The sequence below is a fragment of the Dermacentor variabilis genome, chromosome 3 (genome assembly GCF_050947875.1).
Source record: "Dermacentor variabilis isolate Ectoservices chromosome 3, ASM5094787v1, whole genome shotgun sequence".
Lineage (NCBI taxonomy): Eukaryota > Metazoa > Arthropoda > Arachnida > Ixodida > Ixodidae > Dermacentor > Dermacentor variabilis.
In genome coordinates this window covers 193,848,982-193,869,775 of record NC_134570.1, presented here as the reverse complement: position 1 = coordinate 193,869,775, position 20,794 = coordinate 193,848,982, and positions in this window count along the sequence as shown.

Sequence of the window (20,794 nt, the reverse complement as noted above, 5' to 3'; positions counted from 1 at the left end):
CGTGCTACGGTGGAGCACAATTCGAGGCCGAGAATTACGCACTTCCGACATTTCAGGGCCTCATGTTCTGTAATGGCCACAACAAATCATTGGTGGTGTATAAAATGAAAGAATGAATGATGGTATTATGAAAATAAAATTCACGTGCCAGAAGGCACCAAGGAGGGAGATTGGAAGCAAAATGTGGCAGAAACGACTGAAAGTGATCGTGAATGTAAGCGGTAGCTTTGTTGTGTGACTTGCTGCATACCCCGATGCCATTTGGGAGAGACGAAACCTCATGGGAACGTAAGCAGATACAGGAAGTGGCCATCTCACTGTCAGCAACAGTGTCATTTTATAGCGTGACATAGTAGGTCAAGTGGCAGTTGACAATTCATACTTCCCAGCAACAGCCACTATCCCTAGCATCCTGGCTGCAACTTCGTTGAAATGGCTATTCTACAAGCGGCGACGCTTGACGCCGAGGTGTATGTTGTAAATGGGGTGTTATCGGTGAACCATGTTAAAGGCTACATACCCCTTGTGTCACCTTGGCACATCCATTACGGCGGATTCCGAGAGTGGGCACATACCAATATAACATATGCATTGACAAACTTGTCTGTTCGGGCCCATTCATTGTGTGACAAGTCCCTAAGTTGTTTACTTAGTTGCGTACCCAAGTTGTCTACTATGCGAGACAGCAGATAGCAGCAAGCTATCGATTCGGTCACATACCCTGTAGTCTACGTTGTATGCTCGGCAAGACAGTAGCGAGCTCCTTCTTTACGTAAACAGCCAGAAACATACAAACCGCAAACTGAGGGGAGGAGCCTAAGAAAGCCATCGCTTTCAAATTCTCCAGTAGAGGCGTTATGTCGGCTTGTGCCTAAATGTGTAACCGGAGGCCAGTGTTAGAGGTCATCGTTGCCCATTGGACCTAAATGAGACGTGTGATATAAACATGCACGAATGAACACAAGGACTCGTGTAACAGGTTTTCAACACAACTTACTAAATATTATAAGGGTTGTGGGGAAACACAAGCACTGTTGCGCACCTTCATGTACACCCTTCGTGTACACCCGGTATTCTGCGTAGCTGTGACCACTATTTATGCGTTAGAATTCTTTGCTGAGTTCTCCAGCCCCGTAATACTTCTTGCGACCAGTGTAAACGTTTCACCATTCTGTGCAAACTTTCTCTATAATTTTGCTTCTCTGTCTACAATTCTACTAACAAGCACGTTTATTATATATGTTCAAAACAACGTTGGATGCCCTTTAAACAAGCACCAGTCATTCTCACGAACAAGTTGCACGTTTGTTCCCGTAGTATTTTCACTCGGGCACATAAAAAGGTATTCGCAAAAATTGCTGTTGAATGTGCCACTTAATAGAAGTAGGTCAATAACGTGAAACATGTTCGCCTATTTGTGGCAATTGCTGCAGCATCGCACACCGTCGATGGGTCGATGGATATCCAGTTGCTTGTAAGCCTGACGCGTCCATCTTTTTCGATGTCTTGCCCCGCGTTATGAAAATGATCTTTACTTGAAGCCCTTGCTTAACTTGTGCTATATAATACCTGGTGCCAATGTGCGCAGGGCGCTCATTATCCCGCCTTCGTCGTGATCACGACAGGCGCCACGCTTGTCGATGCAATATGCGAACTCTCGTAGACTAGGCTCAGGATATGTCAGCTAAATAACCGCAGCATTCAAACTTCTTTCTGGCCGAGTTGGTGCATACCTTATTTGAAAATTGTAACAGCACTAACACATGCATCCACAAAGTAACAAGGACAAAGCACACTCGCTTGTGTCTCGTCCTTGTTACTTTGGGGATGCATGTGCCAGCGCTGCTCCACTTTTCAAAAAAGAATAACACAGGTTGTCTAAATGAAACCGAGTCCTCCACTACGGCGTCCCTTTAGTGCAGTGTCACGGACGCTATAACACATGGTTATTCCAAACTTTTCTATTTCAATTCTGCAATCAGCCTTTCGAGATTGGTCAAAAACTTTTTGTACCGCTCCCATTTCACCTGCTTCTCACGCGACGTCACGAAAACCGCAATAGCTCTCATATGAGATGTACACACTGATTATGCATGATTGGACCGAACGACAGAAAAATAGTTGTTTCTCATTCACGCCTTTTCGCCATTAGCTCTCGGTTATTGGTCAAAAGTTTTCGGGCTGCACCCACTTCACCTGCCTGTGAGGCTACATGACAAAACCGCGAAAGCTCAGCGCGTCAAATGGACGCGCACGCGTTAAAGATGCATTAGTATGCCGAACAAAACTGAATTTGTTTTTGAATAGCCACAGGCTGCACCGTTCCGAAAGGAACAAAAGAAGGCTGTCGGCGATCGCTCCGGCACTGGCTACTCGCACCTGCCGGAGAGCTTGCGTTTATTTGAGTACAATGAAACATCCTGCGTGGCCGTGTAAATTCTTGAGCACTTTCGGCACACTTACGACGTCGCCGCCCTGTCAACACTTCCTTGCTGAGGGTCCGTTTTAGCGGCATTCTTAACATTCCGTTGCATGCCACCGCGATTATCGACCAGCCACCGCAAGCTAAATAAGGGAATGTGGACCAATCACAGCCCCGGCAACGCCCTCTTCTTCCGGTTATCGGTATGCAGTGCACTGGCTCGGCTCAATCGAATCCCTCCCAGCTTGAGCGTGTGCTCCTCGCTTCTTGTCAGCGAATTAGATAAGACAAGCCGCTCAGTGTCGGCAGTGTTCGTTGTTAAAGCAAACAAAAGTGGCCTGCTATAAACGAGGAGCGCGTTTGATTGGTCTGTTCAGACAACACTATGCAAGTCACCACCCGATGCTTGCGTCGGTGGTTACTCAAATTTGACGTAAAGAGATCGGAGTGAAAACATATTGCTATAGTTTTATGTTACAAAGCCCCAGGTTACAGGACGTTAGGGCACACAAGTCAAAGCGTTTTTGCTGTTTCCAGGCAGACTGCTCAAATATCGAGGAGGTTTTGTAGGCCCGCGGCGATGCACCGAAACGACGGTCACGACAATCGCCTCTCCGTTTGCTCTTGATGCCGGCTCATACGTTCGGTTTGGAACTTAGGGAGCTTTAGAATATAGGGATCCAAGGTTTGCGTTTCCAACCAGCCACCGCGCGGCATACGTACTCTGGCGCACGTTTATGTTTGTACAGTTACCAGTGTGCAAGAGCATAGCCCGCTATCAGAGCCCCACGGCCCACAGAAGGAAATTCTAGAAATAGAACCTGAGAAGGGAACTTGTCATTTATTCCTATACTTGAACATAAAGGAGGTTTAATTTTTTAGCTAAGAGATAATGATCGCCAATGAGGCACAGATTACATAAAAGAGTTTTCTCTTAGGCGTTTGTAGCCAGAAAAATCCAGATGAGAGTACGCAAGCCAAAATGTTCACGATTTACACCTGCTAGGTCTAACGACGACAAATGATATTAAAGTTATCGTCTTCGTTGAAAAGTATACCGTGAAAAATGTGTTATTTACGTGAGGCGAGAGGCAGCGATATCCCACATGATTGGCTGTGTCTTGAGAACATTACCGGCTACAGAGAAACCAAGTCAGACTTGGTGCTAGCCGAGAGCAGTTGATCCAATTTCTGCCACCATATTTATTGACACATTCTTCAGGTGCAATCGGGAATGTTTGAAATTGAGGGTTAGGGGTGAGCGCGAACTCAAGCCAAGGAATCGGTTGGCATTCAGCTCATGCGTTGTGCCCGTGCGCTTTTTGCCATACGCACACTAAGCATGGGCGCATGTATAGTAAAACGGTGCAACTGTCGCATTATGCAACTGCACTTTCACGTTGTGCTACTTTAAATCTTTCGCTTTCGCTTTCATTCGTGACCCAATAACCACCCCCGCTGGCTTTTTGGAGAACCAAACCTATTGGGTATTTAACGACAGACAGGCGAACTTTTTCACTGAAACTCTTGCGAGTATGTCCCCATAACTTAAGTTCGTTTAAAAACGTTTTTACGAATAGCGTACTAAAAATGCCTCAATTTGTTCATTAAGAAAGTGAACAATATGACGTAGCTGGCACTCGCACTGCGCATAATGAATTTTTAGGGTACGAATTCAGTTTTACGAACTACCCAGTTCAGCACGCGGTTTCTTGTGAAATGTCGTTATATGGCCAGTGACGGAACTGCAAATTATGTGTCTGCAAGTAACAAATGTTTACAGGCTGGCATTCATTACAGATTTGCCCATTGTCCAAGAGCGTCGACAAAGGGAAGCAGTGGCTGAAAGAACCGTACATGGTGTACGGCACATTCATCCACAATAATACAAAGAGGCACGTCGCCTTTACCGAGTACTTCACAAGCGTTCGGGAAAAGGTCAGTGCACCGGCGTTGTGCGTAGCTGTCACTACTATCAATGCGTAAGCACTCCTTGGCGAGCTCCCCAGCCCGGACGCGCGAAAAGTGTAATGCCTTGTATAAGCATAAAAATGGGATATTTGCAAAATTGAGACATCTAATTGTTATGATAATGTTAAGTGTAGCTGGCTAGAAGCTTTTAAGCGATAATGCACAATTTAAAAGAAAAAAAAATATAATAACAAGAGATACCGATAGAGGACTATAACACCATCAATGAGTTAATAGAAGCTCACACAGCGAGTCAAAAAATGAGACTTTCATCCACTAAGCCAGGGATCAAGATCTTAGAAAAAGCAGGAATCCAACCAAGACATGAACCGGCGACCAAAGTAAGCTCGCATCATGGATGAGCCCGTTCCGCGAAACATCCACCCAGTGCATAGCGAGGGTAGGAGATTAGCGAAAGCCAGGTCCATCATTAAAAAGATAAATCAGCAGAAACTAGATGCCCTCTTTGTCGATGCTGCCAGATATGGCAGTGGGTATAAGTTCGCTGTCTCGGTGGTAGACGCGGCGAGCAACCTGGTCAATGCAGCCTCTGTTTATACGAAGTTTACCCGTGTGGCGGAGGAAGCGGCGATCGCTCTGGCTTTTCACAGCTCAAAAGTTCCCGCTATCATCTTCTCGCACTAGCGCACGGCGGTTAGATCCTTCTCGTCCGCTCTCGTATCTGAACAGGCGAACAGTATTTTGCTTAAAGCACTTCAAAGGACTAGGGCGAGCAGCGAAGGATACCACATCTGGTGGTTCCCAGCCCATCTAGATAGCTCAGTTAACCCGCTTGGATGTAATCCTAACGAGCAGGCCCACCGGAGAGCGCGTGATTTCACGTACCGCGCCTTCGCGGGTAGCCAGGCTCGTAACGAGGTCAACATCCACAAAGATCTATTATGTACTTTCCACGAAATTGTTTCCGATTATCGACTGGGCAGGAAAACATTTCCGCCCCCTCGCCCTAAATTGAACAAACCTCAGGCTAGCACACTCCGACTTCTGCAAACCCGTTCCTATCTCACTCCTCGGTCTCCGTACTGCCCACTGTTGCACATATGCACATATGTGCAACAGTGCAGTATTTTAATGGAATCTGCAGGATGGCATATCGTCGTCTTTGTTCTATGGATTGCCGAGAATACGACGAAAGCGTTTCCTTGGAAATGACAACTTGCTTCGCCACATTGATTGCAACCAGAGTGACATATCCGATGAGAGCAGTGATGAAGATGCAGCAGCGGCACATAACAGGATAGATCCTGCCCACTCACAGTCGTGCCCCAAATGTGGTCATGACTCATGCTCTTTTGAACACATTCTCTGGCTGTGCCCAGCCCTTAACGCCTCTCCATCTATCACGAAAGAACAATGGCAGGAATCGCTCAAGAGCAGCGATCTCCACATGCTACTCCAGGCTGTCCAGAGGGACCACGACTTTGCGGCGGAACGTCATCTCCCGGTCCCATCTTGGGTGGCGTCACCGACTTGATCTTCGGGAGCCTTCGGTTTTAGCTCCCCAAGATCTCAGTCCCTCAAGACTCAAATAAAGTTCTTGTCATGTCATGTCATGTTCTAGTTTCGGCCAGGCGTTTGTATTGTGCTATTCGTTGTGCCTCGATTCGCTCATCCAGTGTATTGTGGAGACCTAGCTGCATTAGTTTATCGTTGCTGGTGGTGATGGAGAGTCCCATTGCTTGTTTGTAGGCTTTTCTGATTAAGCAGTCTAATTTGTATTTTTCTGACGTGTACCATCGTAGGTACGGTGCCATGCATGCTATTCTGCTTATTACGAACGCTTGGACTAGTTGAATCAGATTGCCTTCTTTCATTCCCCTATTTTGCGTCAATATATATATATATATATATATATATATATATTTATATATATATATATATTGTAGCGATGCGAGACGCTAGTGGGTTCAGGTTCAGGGCTACTGGCTCTAAACGCTAGTGGGTCGAGCGCTCCTGCTCAGCAACGGCTCTCGTGCTTGGAAGCTGTGACTGCCCTGCCCGTTGACGCTGCGCTGTCCCGAGCTCTGTTAAATAAGCACCTTCAGAATTGGTGGAGTGTGCGCGGTACCCTGAGACGATCATCCTGAAACTGCGGTCCCATACCCTACCATCTACCATGCCCCAAGACGCCTCCCAGCAAACGCCTCCTCCTGCACCCACTGCGTGTCCCCAGGTGCCTCGTCATCGCGACCCTCGTATCTACACTGGCGCAGACGACACTGACGTGGACGAATGGCTCACGGCGTACGACAGGGTAGGCGACTATAACAAGTTGGACGAAGCGGACAAACTGAGCCATGCTCTGTTCTACCTCACTGGAGTGGCCAGCCTGTGGTATAACAACCATCAAGCAGAGTTCCAGACATGGTCGCAATTTAAGACTTCCCTCGCCGATGTATTTGGTCGCCCTGCTCTTCGCAAGCTGCGTGCAGAGCAACGTTTGCGAGAACGAGCTCAACAGCCAGGCGAAATATTCACCAGTTATATCGAAGATGTCCTGGACCTATGAAGGAAAGTCGATTCGACCATGACAGAGTCTGATCGAATCCGAAACATCCTGAAAAGCATAGAAGACGACGGCTTTAACATGTTGCTCGCCAAAAGTCCACGCTCTATGGGTGAAATTGTCACACTGTGCCAGAGCTATGAAGAACTCCGCAGGCAGCGCTCACTGACCCGTCGATCTCTACCGCGTGACGAACACCTCGCTGGTTTGGCTGCCATGTCCCACCAGGCAGCGTTGCTCGCAGAAATGAAGGCGTTCGTCCGCGAGGAAGTTGCCCGGCAACTCTCGTTGATGGATTTTGCACAGCCGCAGTCGGTACAGGCTCCTACGCCAAGTTTGGCGCCTCCGCTTCGCCGCGTCATAGCGCAAAAACTGCACGAGGTTTTGCCTGAGCACCACCAGCGTGTTCCTGCGGCTGCGCCTCATAACTACGCCTAAGTCATGGCCAGGCCCCAACAGATCCCGACGGCTGTGCCACTCAGCTACGCGGAAGTCGTCACCCAGCCTCAACAACTCCCTTAACGGGGACCTCTCACGTACGCCGAAGTACTCGCTATGCCCCGACAACAGCCTGCTATGCAATCACTTCAGCAGCCGCCACGTCCATCGCGTCCTTCCACATAAATGTGACCTGCCGCAACGACTGGGTGGACAGCGGACAATCGACCGATATGTTTTGCGTGCGGCTATGCAGGCCACGTCGCACACCACTGCAGTCGCGTGCAGTCGCCTAGCGCTACACCATATGTGCCAAGTTCCATGGCGGGTTCTCCGCGCCCTTATTACGACGACGAACCTCGGGCTGCGTCACCACTATTCCGCCAACATCCGCCGCTTATCTTCTCCACGCCGACGCTCCCCATCAAAGACGCGACCTCGTCCCGAAGGTCGGGATGAGGAAAACTAATCGCCGCAGTCCATGAGGCAAGGGCTGCGACGCTGTCGAAACGCTGAAGTCCTCAACGTAGCCCGACCAATGTGATAGACGTGTTAGTTGACGGTGTGGGCACATATGCCCTCGTGGATACCGGAGCCGCTGTATCAGTTATGGACGCAAAGCTTTGTCGCTTCCTTCGAAAGGTTACGACGCCCATTGCTGGATTCTCCCTCCGCACAGCAGGCGCAGAGCGTATTCACGCGATTGCGGCGTGCGCCGCTCGTGTTCTCATCGAGGACGTTGTATACGCCGTCGAATTTATTGCGATTTCCTCGAGCTCCCACGAAGTTATCCTGGGGTGGGACTTTCTCGCCCGCCACGATGCCGTCTTTCATTGCGCGCGGGCCGAACTAGAACTGTCGCCGATCTCAGATATGACGCTTGCCGATAATGCTTCTTTTGCGAACAAACTACTCGTCAGGCACGACACCAACGTTCACGCCAACCCGTCAGTGATTGTATCAGTGCATTGCAGCAGCCTCCCTGACGCGAATGCACTACTTTCTCTGTCAGGCCGCTTTTATACTCGAAAAGGTCTGCTGCCGCCTTTTGTGACTGTGAACGTCAAACAGGGCTCCAGTGCTATTTTTGTCTGTAAGCCCTTCTCACACCCTGTGATGCTGCTTCTAGGCGATTGTCTTGGCCACGTGGCAGTGATCGAAGTCGTCCAAATTGCGGATGTTCGCGAAGACACGTCCTGCGCCAGTTACAACACGCTCGGTTCTTTCTCTACATCCGACCCTTTACCCACAGGTGTGTTCGATTCATCTATTGCCGATGGCCTCACCCCACCTCAGCGTTCGCAGCTTCTGCGCATCTCAGAAGAATTTCGTTCTTCTTTTGATGTCGGGCAACCTTCATTGGGCCGGGCGTCCGCGGTCATGCACCATATTGACACTGGCTCCCAACCGTCATTATGGCAACGACCATATCGCGTCTCTGCCACAGAACGTCGTCGTGTGATTAATGAGCAAGTGGACGATATGCTTCGCCGCGAAGTGATCCGACCCTAGAACAGTCCATGGGCATCCCCTGTCATCCTTGTTACGAAAAAAGACGGCTCGGTACCGTTCTGTGTAGACTATCGGCGCCTGAACAAGATCACTCGCAAAGATGTATACTCGCTGCCGCGAATCGATGACGCCATCGATAGCCTACAGGTAGCAGAATTCCTTTCATCTCTAGATTTACGCTCCGCTATTGGCAGGTGCCCATGGCTGACGTGGCGTTTCGCGGAAGATATGATAGGCTGCGTGTCGCTCTGAAGTCTCGGGCCAAGATGGTTTTCGCTTCGCCCGGAGAGCGCCCACCACGCGTTCGCCACCGTCGCCATGCCAGTTTGAGCCTGGTGACACTCGGCCCTGCATCCCTCGAAGAACTCCGGGCAAGGGAGGACCTGGAACTTCGTGCCACTCGCATGCTGGGCCAGTGGCTCAGTCAACGGGCCGCCACCCTCGATCTCCCTGTGGATCCCCCCCTGCCTGCTACCGCTTCGAAGCCTCTCCAGGACGGCCACCCAGTACAAGAGCCCCATGCTTCGGTCCCGCTCCCCCCCTCCGACGACGAGGACATGGATATGTCCAGCTCCCGGAAACGCGCCCGCGAGACGGAGAGCGAGGACGAGGAGCCAACCGGGCGACGTAAGCAGCCGTCGAGCTCTCCCCCCAGCCCGGAGCAGCACACGGCAGCCAGCTGCCACGTGCAGCAACCGGACCACGGCAGCGCCATTTCCCCACACTCGGGCGAAACAGCCGCCACCTCCTCTCCGCGTGCCGCCCAAGACGGAGGCCCTTCAAGAAGGGCGCGCACCACCTCTCGACATCCCGCCGAGTCTACAGCCGCCGCCTCCGCGCCCCCTCAGAGCAAGGGCGCGCCCGGAACCATCCTCGACGCGCCGTCTGCTCCTGATGGCGGCGCGTCCCCTGCAGCGTCTGCTGGCGAACCATCTACAAACGAAAGCGCTGCCGACGAGATGGAGCTGACGGACGCAACACCCACTGTTTCGTCACATCAGGGCCCTGATCACCCCGCGGCGCGGTTCCTGAAGGACGCACCATGCCAGCCTGCTTCGCGGCCGAAGCCAAAGGGGCAGAGGAAGCAGAAAAAGAGGAAGGAGCCTGCCCATGTTTCCTGTTCATCTCCCGGGGCAACGGACGACTCGCGGCGCCCGCCCGCTACCCTGGTCACCCCCAGTGTGCCTACAGCCGCAGCACAGAGAGTGACACCATCCGCCCGCGAGTCCACCACGTCCGACTTCACGCTGGTGCAGTCAAAGAGGGACCGGCGCCGTGCACGGGCCCTGGCGACTGCTGCACTTCCGGTTGACCCTGCGGTCGTCGGTACGGTGCTCTTCCGTCCCTCGGCGCCCGGCGGAACCTTCCGAGGAGCACCGCGCCTCTCACTCGCTGCAACCCTCTCTTCGCGGCCCGGTGTTGCAGTGGTTCGCGTTAACCATAAGCGCAACATCGTGGCCGCCGATACTACCACCCGGGAATGCCTGGAGGAGCTGCTGGCAGTCACTGAGCTGCACGGAATTCCAGTGACTGCCCGACTGCCAGCTGAGCGCGGCAAGAGCACCGGCTTCCTGCACGGGGTGGTCGGGTTACCCGCGGACACAGACCTGCTGGGAGCCATCGAGTCCAGCGTTCCCGTGCTGTCGGCAACGAGGGAGGAGAGCACCATCACCATCCGATTCGCGGGACCGGTCCCCCTGAACACGTGCGCCTTTTCAAGCTCGGGTTCAGGGTGCGACCTGCCCGGCCCCGTCCAGTGCAATGTCGGCAGTGCGGCCGCTTCGGGCACGTGCTGGAGTCCTGCAGATGGCCGACCGACTGTATCTCCTGCGGCAAAAGCCACGCGGAGGGCGCCTCCTGCGAGAAAGTCCGCTGCCGGAACTGCGGGGGCCCCCATAGGGCCGACACTCCCGCCTGCCCCAAATGGCAGGAAGAACGGGAGGTGGCCACCATCATGGCTTCCTCCACCTCGGCATTGTCGAGGCGTGCTGTCAGGGCAGCAGTCCGGGAGGAGAAGCAGCCACAGCAGTCCTCATCTTCGGCGCGGTCCTATGCGAGCGTGCTGAAGGGCCCCAGTCCTGCACCCGGGCATCCGGTACCAGCCCCTCGTGCCTCTCAACGCCAGCAGACACAGGATACTGCTGCTCCACCCGCCCAAACTACTATGGATCAGCTGGTAGAAAACCTGCTGCTCACCATGCAAGCAGTCAGCACCTTGCTGCCAGCTGACCATCCGCTCCGGGCCATCTGCCTGCAGGCAGTGGCATGTCAACAGCAACACAATCACCATGGCTAGTCGCACAGCAAAACGTCGGCCGCGCATCCTGCAGTGGAACGTGCGCTCGCTGCGCCGACGACACGCCGAACTTTCCGAACACCTACTTCTGCACGAGTACGACGTGCTCGCGTTGCAAGAGACATACACGCGCGACGGGGAGTGCAACTTTCCGGGATTTGTGGGCTACCACAGTGCGACCACCTGCGAGTTACGGACTTGCGCCAACGTGCAGTGCTGTGATCCGCTCCATCAACCCGGTCGCTCCCGCGCGTCTATTTACGTCCGTGCGCGTCTTGCCCAAGCCGTCGTTCGTGTGGCCGACATTGTGCCCACCTCCGTAGAGTGTGTGGCTGTGACTGTACGCGTTGGGGGGGTCGACACTTGTGTCGCCAGCGTGTACGTGCAACCCGTACGACGGTGGGATACGACCTTCATCGAGAGCCTCACCGCGCGCATCGGTGGTGACTGTGTTGTGTGCGGTGATTTCAGCTCCCACCACACGGCGTGGGGAAGCGCCCACAGTGAGCCGAACGGCAGGGACCTGCTGAGTTCCATCCATGCTTCGGGCCTGCTAATCAACACCGGAAGTCCCACATTTGTGCGTCGGAGGGTACACGGGAGTGCGATAGACTTGTCGCTCGCGAGTGAGCGATGCCACTACGAGTGGGTTCGCAGCCCTGACACGCAGGGGTCGGATCACTATCCGATCTCTCTCGACCCGCTCGGCCTGAACCGCACGAGGACATGTACGTACCGCGTCACGGACTGGTCCCATTTTCGGTCCCTCTGCGCAATATCCCCTCCGGCAAATACAAACTTTCTTACGCATCTTACGAGGTGTTTGGATGCCGCTACAAAATCGTGCGCGGTGCCTGCTGGAACGCCGGTCCCCGATATCAAGCTTCTCAATCTGCGCGCTGTCCGTCGTCGCGCCGAACGCCGTGCCATCAAGAGCGACAAGGTGGAGTTTTGGACTTTATACAACCGCCTGGACGCTGCGTGTCGCCGTCACGCCAGGCAGCGCCGCAATCAGAGCTGGCAAAGTCTCTGCGTGTCATTGGAGGACACTCGCGACAAGTCGCGCCCTTGGCGCATTCTCGCTTCCCTCCTCCGTCCCAAGATCCCTCGCCATCCTGCACTCTCCATCGCGGTGGCTACGGGCTTGAGCACAGAGCAACTGGCCGAACTCTTCGCCGATGCCTTCGCCCCACCGCCACCGTCTGTGCGCCCCGTCAGTGCATCCTGCGAACTACCGCCGCACAACAAGGCTGAACTCCTCGCTCCCCTGCGCTACTTTCCTACGAGGACAATCTTGGAGCACGTTGAGGTGCTTTGCTCGGCCGAGTTTACCCTTAGTGAGTTGCGCATTGTTTTGAACACGCGTAAACGACGCTCAGCGCCTGGTGCCGACGGACTAACACATCAGGTCCTCAGGAACGTCGACGCAGCGCAGCTCCCTTCCCTACTCGAGGCCTTCAATGCCGTCTGGCGCAGTGACATTATTCCTGCTGACTGGAAAGAGGCGATCGTCGTCCCTATTCTCAAGCGCGGCAAAGCTGCCACGAGCGTCAGCTCCTATCGCCCAGTGTCGCTTACTTCGGTAGCCGGCAAAACTCTGGAGGCCATGGCTTTGCGCCGCCTTGAGTGGATTGCCTCCGCCCTCGACGCTTTCGCCCCTGAACAGAGTGGTTTCCGGCGACTGCGCTCAGCAGCTGACTCGCTCGCGGACGTCGTAGCTACGCTCGAGCACGCAGCAAGTCGCCAAGAAGCCGGATATCTCGTGCTGCTCGATGTGCAACGCGCATTTGATGGTCTCCCTCACACCACCATCATTCAAGCCCTCCGTGAGCTACGTGTCACCGGCCGCCTCTTTGACTACATCGCGGCCTTCCTCAGTGACCGCACGCTCAGAGTGCGAGTTGGTGACACGCTCAGTGCCCCTCGCAGCGTGACCTCCGGGGTTCCCCAGGGCAGCGTGATCAGCCCATTTCTTTTTAACTTGGCTCTGGCAAGACTACCTGACTACATCCCCAAGATGACAGCCCACGAAGTCCACGTGGCGATCTACGCCGATGACATTGCACTGTTCGCGTGCGGGCCTACGTCCCTCGGCTTCCAGGTGCGAGAATCCCTGCAGTCGGCGATCAATGCCGTCGATGAATATCTCGCCAGCATAGGGCTCCAGCTCTCGGCGTCAAAAACTGAGGCGTTGTTGGTACACCCCCGTGCTCGTGCGCGCTTCGAAATGCCTTGTCTCACGCTGCGCGGAAGCCCCCTCCCGTGGCAGAGAAAAGTGCGCTATCTCGGACTTGACATCGACTGCCGGGTCAACTTTAACGCCGCCATCTCCCAGCTCTGCAAGAATTCTAAGAAGGTGGCTGGCGCCGCACGCTCCCTGCTCGCCCGTGGTCGTGGCTGTACACCGCAACTTGCGCTTCGAGTTTACAACTCTGTCGCAACAACGCGAGCACTCTATGCACTTCCCCTCACGAACGCCAGAGCCACCAACTGGAACGCCATCGACATGGAGCACCGCACCGTAATTCGCCAACTTTACGGGCTTCCTCGCAACTCGCAAGTAGGAGCAACTCTCGCCGAAGCGGGAGACTGGCCGCCCTCACTTCGCGCACGGAAGCAAGCGATGAACCACATCGAGCGCCTTCAACGTTCGCCACAGGGACAACGCCTCGTTTGTCGCCTCCACACCCTCGAGGGCTCGGGCATGGGCCAGCGTGCCACCGAGTTCAGCGCACTCGTCGCGTCGACGCCGCAACTCCTACCACTGCCGGTATCGCCGCACGCCTCCGCGCTACTCGATGTAAACACCACGGTGCCAGGCGTCAAGTCCAAGCGTCAAACAGCTGTTTGTGCTATGCAGCAGGAAACGGCCGCACTGCTACACGAGCGCCTAGGGGGCCGGCTGCTCGTTTACACCGACGGCTCCGTGGCGAGTGATGGTTCTGGTGCTGCAGCGTGCACGGCGCCGGATATTTGCGCTACACGGCAGTGCCGCCTTCGTGCTGTGTGGTCGTCGACGGTGGCCGAGCTTGCTGCGATCGACCTAGCAGCTGATCTCCTGCTTCAACAGCGCAGTGTTGTTTCTGCCGCGATCCTTTCGGACTCGCGCGCGGCACTGTGTATGCTGGCGAAGGATTACCTTGGACCTCCATTGGTGCAGCGCGTCGGCTCAAAGCTCCGCCATCTCGTCAGCCAGGGCTGCGATTTGGCGTTGCAATGGGTTCCAGCGCACATCGGCCTGCAAGGGAACGAAGCCGCGGACGCTCTCGCAAAGCAGGCTCACTCCCTGCGCTTCCCCCTCGCTACCTCGGTCAGCGGCTTCGACGTGGCCAAAGCAACCATTCTGCGAACTCTCCGTGCGCAGCACCCGGACCAGCGCGTCGCCGCGGGTGCGTCACTTCGGCTCCTCCCCCGCGTGGGCTTCTCCCGGGCGGACCACTCTTTCCTGCTTCGCCTGCGCGTCGGCTGCTACAGGACGGCTGCTAGAACGCACAGGCTGCAGGGAATTGGCGACCCCGCGTGCAGCAACTGCGCCGATACGGAGACGCTCGACCACTTGCTACTTCGCTGCCCTGCCTTCGATGTGGAGCGCACGGACTTGTGTACAGTCTATCGGCGACTGGGACTGACTTACGATACGGCGACCGCGCTGCTATTCCCTGCAGCCCACTCGTCCATCGTGAAGCATGCTCTCTCGGCACTGCTAGACTACTGCAATGCGACGCACTTGAGAGCGCGGCTTTGAGCCCCGCACTCACATTCTTTTTTTCCCCCTTCCCACGTTCGTCCAGTCTTTCTCTCCTTCATCCTTTTCTTCCCGTTCCCCCTTCCCCGTGCAGTGCTGTTGAGGTGTCCTCCTGTGAGAGACAGTTACGGCGCTGCACTCATCTCTTCCGTTTCCTTTCCAAAAATCACTTCACACACACACACACGCTGACGTGGATAGGCGGAAGACAGCCTTTGTCACACCCGACGGCTTATACGAATTTAACGTCGTGCCGTTTGGACTTTGTAATGCGCCAGCAACCTTTGAACGCATGATGGACACAGTTCTCCGCGGTTTGAAGTGGCACACGTGCTTATGTTATCTCGACGACGTTGTTGTTTTTCCCTCTGACTTCACCACGCACCTTCAACGCCTACGGCGTGTTTTGACGTGCTTAGAAAACGCTGGTCTCCAACTGAACCTAAAGAAGTGCCGATTTGAAGCGCGGCAGCTCACGGGACTAGGTTACGTCGTCTCGAAGGATGGAATCCTCCCCGATCCAGACAAACTTCGTGCCGTAGCTGAATTTCCTAAACCGATGTCTGTCAAAGAACTGCGCAGTTTTGTAGGTTTGTGTTCCTACTTCTGGCGCTTCATTCACGATTTCGCCGCCGTAATATCGCCCCTGACGAAGCTCCTTGGCAGCAACGGACCTTTCCATTCGTGGTCGTCCGAGTGCGACGAGGCGTTCACTAAGCTCCATCGTATGCTGACGTCTCCTGCCATTTTGCGCCACTACGACCTAACGGCACCTATTGAGATACACACAGATGCCAGCGGTGTCGGCCTCGACGCTGTCCTAGCGCAGCGCAAAGAAGGGTTTCCTGAACATGTTGTGGCATATGCAAGCCCTATGCTTACTAAAGCCGAGACCAATTACACCGTCACGCAAAAAGAATGCCTGGCGATCACCTGGACGCTTACTAAGTTCCGGCCCTATTTGTATGGTCTCGAATTTGATGTCGCCACGGACCACCATGCACTATGCTGGCTGTTGTCATTGAAGGATCGCTCTGGCCGTCTCGCCCACTGGGCACTTCGCGCACAGGATTACGATATCCGCGTACTGTACCGCAACGGAGGCCAGCATTCTGATGCTGACGCCCTCTCACGTTCTCCCTTGCCAGGCGACAATGCCTGCTGCGCAATATTCCAGCTTGACGTTTCTTCCGTCGACATTGGGACCATCGCTTCTGAGCAGCGCAAGGACCCCTGGATTGCCTCCATCATAGACTGCCTTGCTGATCCGTCAGAGCAGCCAACCACTCGTGCATTGCGCCGACAAGCTCGCCATTTCGCGATTCGCGACGACCTGCTTCACCGAAGCAATTACACTTCTGAAGGCCCCCAGTGGTTATTAGTTATACCTCGAAGCCAGTGTTCTGAAATCTGCGCATCGTTCCACTCTGATCCACAGAGTGCTCACTCGGGACTTTTCAAAACCTACCAGCGCCTCCGACGACGCTACTACTGGCGAGGAATGTACAAATACATTCAGAAGCTCGTTCGCTCATGCCCTGACTGCCAGAGCCGAAAATCTTTGCCCCACCTCTCGCCAGCTGCTCTGCAGCCTCTACCCTTCCCTACCCGGCCGTTCAGGCGCGTTGGCATCGATTTGTATGTGCCACTCCCCCTGACGTCGGCTGGTAACCGCTGGGCCATTGTGGCAGTAGATCACCTTACACGATACGCAGAAACCGCCGCTCTCCCAGCAGCTTCAGCGCGCAATGTTGCATCATTCCTGCTTCGGCGATTCATCTTGCGGCATCGTACACCTCAAGGACTGCTCAGCGATCGCGTCTTCCTGTCGGAAGTAGTTGAAGCGATTCTCAAAGAGTGCCACATTGTTCATCGTACGACTACGGCGTACCACCCTCAAACGAATGGCCTCACAGAACGCTTCAACCGTACGCTTGGCGAAATGCTTTCAATGTACGTTGCCTCCGACCACACGAACTGGGACGCCATTCTGCTATTCGTCACCTACGCGTATAATACCGCTACGCACAGCACCACTGGATTTTCACCCTATTTCTTGCTGTATGGTCGACACCCTTCGCACACCATCGACACCATTTTTCCGTACCGGCCGTATGCATCCGAGTGCGTGCCTATTTCTGGCACGCTCATACATACAGAAGAGTGCCGCGACCTCGCACGAGTCTTTACTTCCGATGATCAAGAGTGCCAGAGGAGCACTCGCGGTGACGCCACTGACACGGTCACCTTCGATCCGGGAACGCTCGTGTGGCTCTCAGTCCCTTTAACTGCCTCTGGCCTCTCATCAAAACTGGTCCCTAAGTATGAAGGCCCTTATCGTGTTCTCGAACGCGCATCTCCTGTAAACTATGTCATCGAACCAGTTGAGCCATCTGAAGACATGCGCCGCCGTGGACGAGACATTGTCCATGTCGACCGTTTAAAGCGTTACTACGACCCGCTCAATGTGACGAGCTGTTAGGTCGCCGGACGGCTGCCTTCTCCCTCCCGGGGGGTGATTGTAGCGAAGAGAGACGCTAGTGGGTCGAGCTCTCCTACTCAGCAACGGCTCTCGTGCTTGGAAGCTGTGACTGCCCTGCCCGTTGACGTTGCGCTGCCCCGAGATCTGCCAAATAAACACCTTTAGAATATATATATATATATATCTATATATATGACGACGAAGATGAAAAAACACATCGGCACTTGTAATGAACGTAGCACAGAGATCAAGAAGAAGAGGTGATTATCACGTGATAATAAAGCAGTCCGTTTGTACAGTGCAAACACTGTTCACTTCACTCTACTGCATGCTTGTAGCCTCTGCGTCACGCGGCTATGAGCCATTGCATTTTTTTCTGAGTTAATAGGGTATTAATACTTATGGGGGTATGAGTCATTGACGATGATAATGATGACACGAAAAATCTATAGGGACCTAGCCCTACACAACTCCGACGTAATAAAAGAAAACATTGGCCAGCATGGCCGCCAGGTCCTAGTGACTGTGATCGCTCATCGGTTCTTATTGCGTCAGTCACTCCCTACCGTCTATGCCATCGGCCCCGTTGGAGCTTCCTGGGTCTCGAAGGTCGGATAATATAATCGCGGTCCGCAGCGCAGAAGCAGGTTCAGGTTGGTTTGCAATGGTGGTCGCACCGCAGCGCCGACCGTTTCGCAACTCCGTCGTCTGGCGGGAATGCCCAGCATCTCGACCATTGTGTTACGGGGCGTCAAGTAGATAAAAGCGAAGCACGATTTATAATAAACGGAGACTAGTTACAGAGATGATGAATATCGCTGAACATCCGCAATGTCACGGCGATCGTCATCTTTTCGTGAGTCAAAGGAGGTGTTTCGTAACAATAATAAAATCGTTTTGCAGCCGTCTTTACGTAGCGTTGTCGGAAGTCTGGTAACCATTGTGAATATGTCTAATGCACCGTCCAATAAAAAATATAAACGACGTCTTGCTAGACGTCTTCCAGCCTTTGAAAGAACGGCGTGTAGCACCCACATCGGCTACCTTGCCAGGGGGCACTCATAGCAAGAACAAGGAAGGAAATAAAGAAGGTACTTGGGGGCGAGGCTCCAGTATCAGATCTGCAGCTTACGAGTCGGTGGGCGCTCCTTTAGCGCTCTACTGTGGTGACCTAGGACTAACACATGACCAAACCTAGCAACAATGCTGTATATGAAGGCGTCGCCGAGTCAGGTCACCGAGTCAAGCCCTCGCCTCCCGATATCGCAGAGGCGTGATTTCAGCTGGCACTCTCTTGCACGCAGTATCCCCAGCTCCAGGCGCAATTTTCCTTGCGCCAGATCACTTCGCATATGACGCAATTCTACAAAGTGATCTCGTCACTAACACCAGAAGTAGTCACGACCTCACCGTCGTCCTCGCCCAACCTTTGGGTGGAACCCATATCAACGCCTCAGCGCGAAGATCCTGGCGCCTGCCATACTTTCCGAACACACTCGCCTGCAACAACTCTTAACCAACGAAGATCTCGGCGATAGACACCGCTCCCAAATACCACACTCTATGGGCAGCTCTTCGGTGAAGACAACATCAACACCCACAACGCTCTGCTGAAGGAATTTTTCCTGGAAAATTCCGCAGTGGGCTGGTTAGTTCGACATAATTATCAATGTTGCGCGAACAGACGAAGGACAGGAGAGACCTGCCCCTTCGTCTATTTGCGCAACAGTGTTAATTAGGCTGAACTTTTCATGAAGCGCCTTCCGCAACCTATTTGCTTCGGTCTTGCTGTCGCTGGAGAAGCGATCGTAGACCGCCTGGCTGAGCTCGCAGATAGGATCAACAAGGCTGCCGCTCCTTCGGTTTCTATCGTCACGACTACATCTGTGCTCTCTGCAGAAGCCCAGCTCGAAGCACGAATTGAATGCCTCACGGCCCCATTGCTTCCCTTCACGAGCCCAGACAACGCCAGCGCTCTTCGAGTCAGTGTGCTTGGTCTAATTCTCGCGACACGCAAGCAATGACTCTTTAATTTCAGTGGATCTCCTGGTAACACCTGCGTTTTGCACATCGGTCTAGAAAGCGCACACCACCTCGTACCTGGTCTTGAAACGACTAGAGTTATCACTGAGTGACGCACATGGCCACTCCCCTCGATGTGGCCCTCTGTTCACAATTACGGACAAGATTGCGGGCTTATGTATCCTAACAGACATGGGTGCCCATGTTAGTATAGGGCGCATTCGGAAAGGATCGCCATACGAATTCTCGTGGACGGCCTGTCCGTGCCGCTAACGCCTCTACCATAGCGACATATGGGATTCGTTCACTTGCCATAGACCTCGGGTTACGACGCAAGCTCCGCTGTATTTTCATCATCGCTGACATGGCCCGTCCCAGCGTCAGTTCGGATTTTAGCTTTCTACAAACTTGACGTGAGCATGTGGCGCCAACGGCTCATCGATGGCACTACTCGTCTGTCGATGGTTGGACTTTTAGGGTGAGTAGACTGCCCCACAGGCACTCAAACACTTGCGCCGACATGTCCAGGGAATCTTGGCTGAGTTCCCAGAGGTCACAAAATATTGCAATATGAACAAACCTCCTAAGCACACGTTACTCGCCACACCATCACACGTGGTCCCCTAGTTTCTTCCGGTCCTCATTGCTTGTTCGGCGATTGTCTGGCCGTCGCTAAGCGCGTGTAACTCCGCATTGTTCGTCCTTCATCCAGTGCTTGGGCTTTGCCACTGCACTTAGTACCAAAGAAGGATACGAATGATGGACGTCCGTGTCGAGACTACCGTGCTCAAAAACTCAAAATTTCACATCTAATCTGGATGGGTGCAACGTCTTCCACAAAGTAGTTCTGGTTAAGGCGTACCATCACATACTAATTGAGCCCAACGAAACTCGTGAAACTGCCATTACCACGCCCTTCAGCTTATTCTAGTTTGTGCGCATGTTTTTCGATTGCGCAACGTCGAACGAACATTCCAGCGCCTTATCGCTCTGGTGACACGGAGTTTGCCTGCAGTCTTCGCGTACATCAATGACATGCTAACCGCTAGCTGCACACCGCAAGACAGCGAGGGTGACTTCTGTGAATTTTGCATCTGCAGAAGTATGGACTCGTCGCGACTCACACAGATGCCTTTTTGAACCTCTGAGCTAGATATCGTGGGCCATCATGTTTCGGCACTCAGCATCCTTCCCTTGCTATTGCACATCGAGGCTGTGAGGAATTTCCCGGTACCCAACACATCTCGCCAGCTTCGCGAGTTCTTCGGCCCCGTCAGTTTTTCGCGTCATTTTATTCTACACTGCGCAGCCTTACTAAGACCTAACAGCTGACAGCTCATCAGTCATTGTGTCCCACCAACGTTTCCACACCGTGCTGA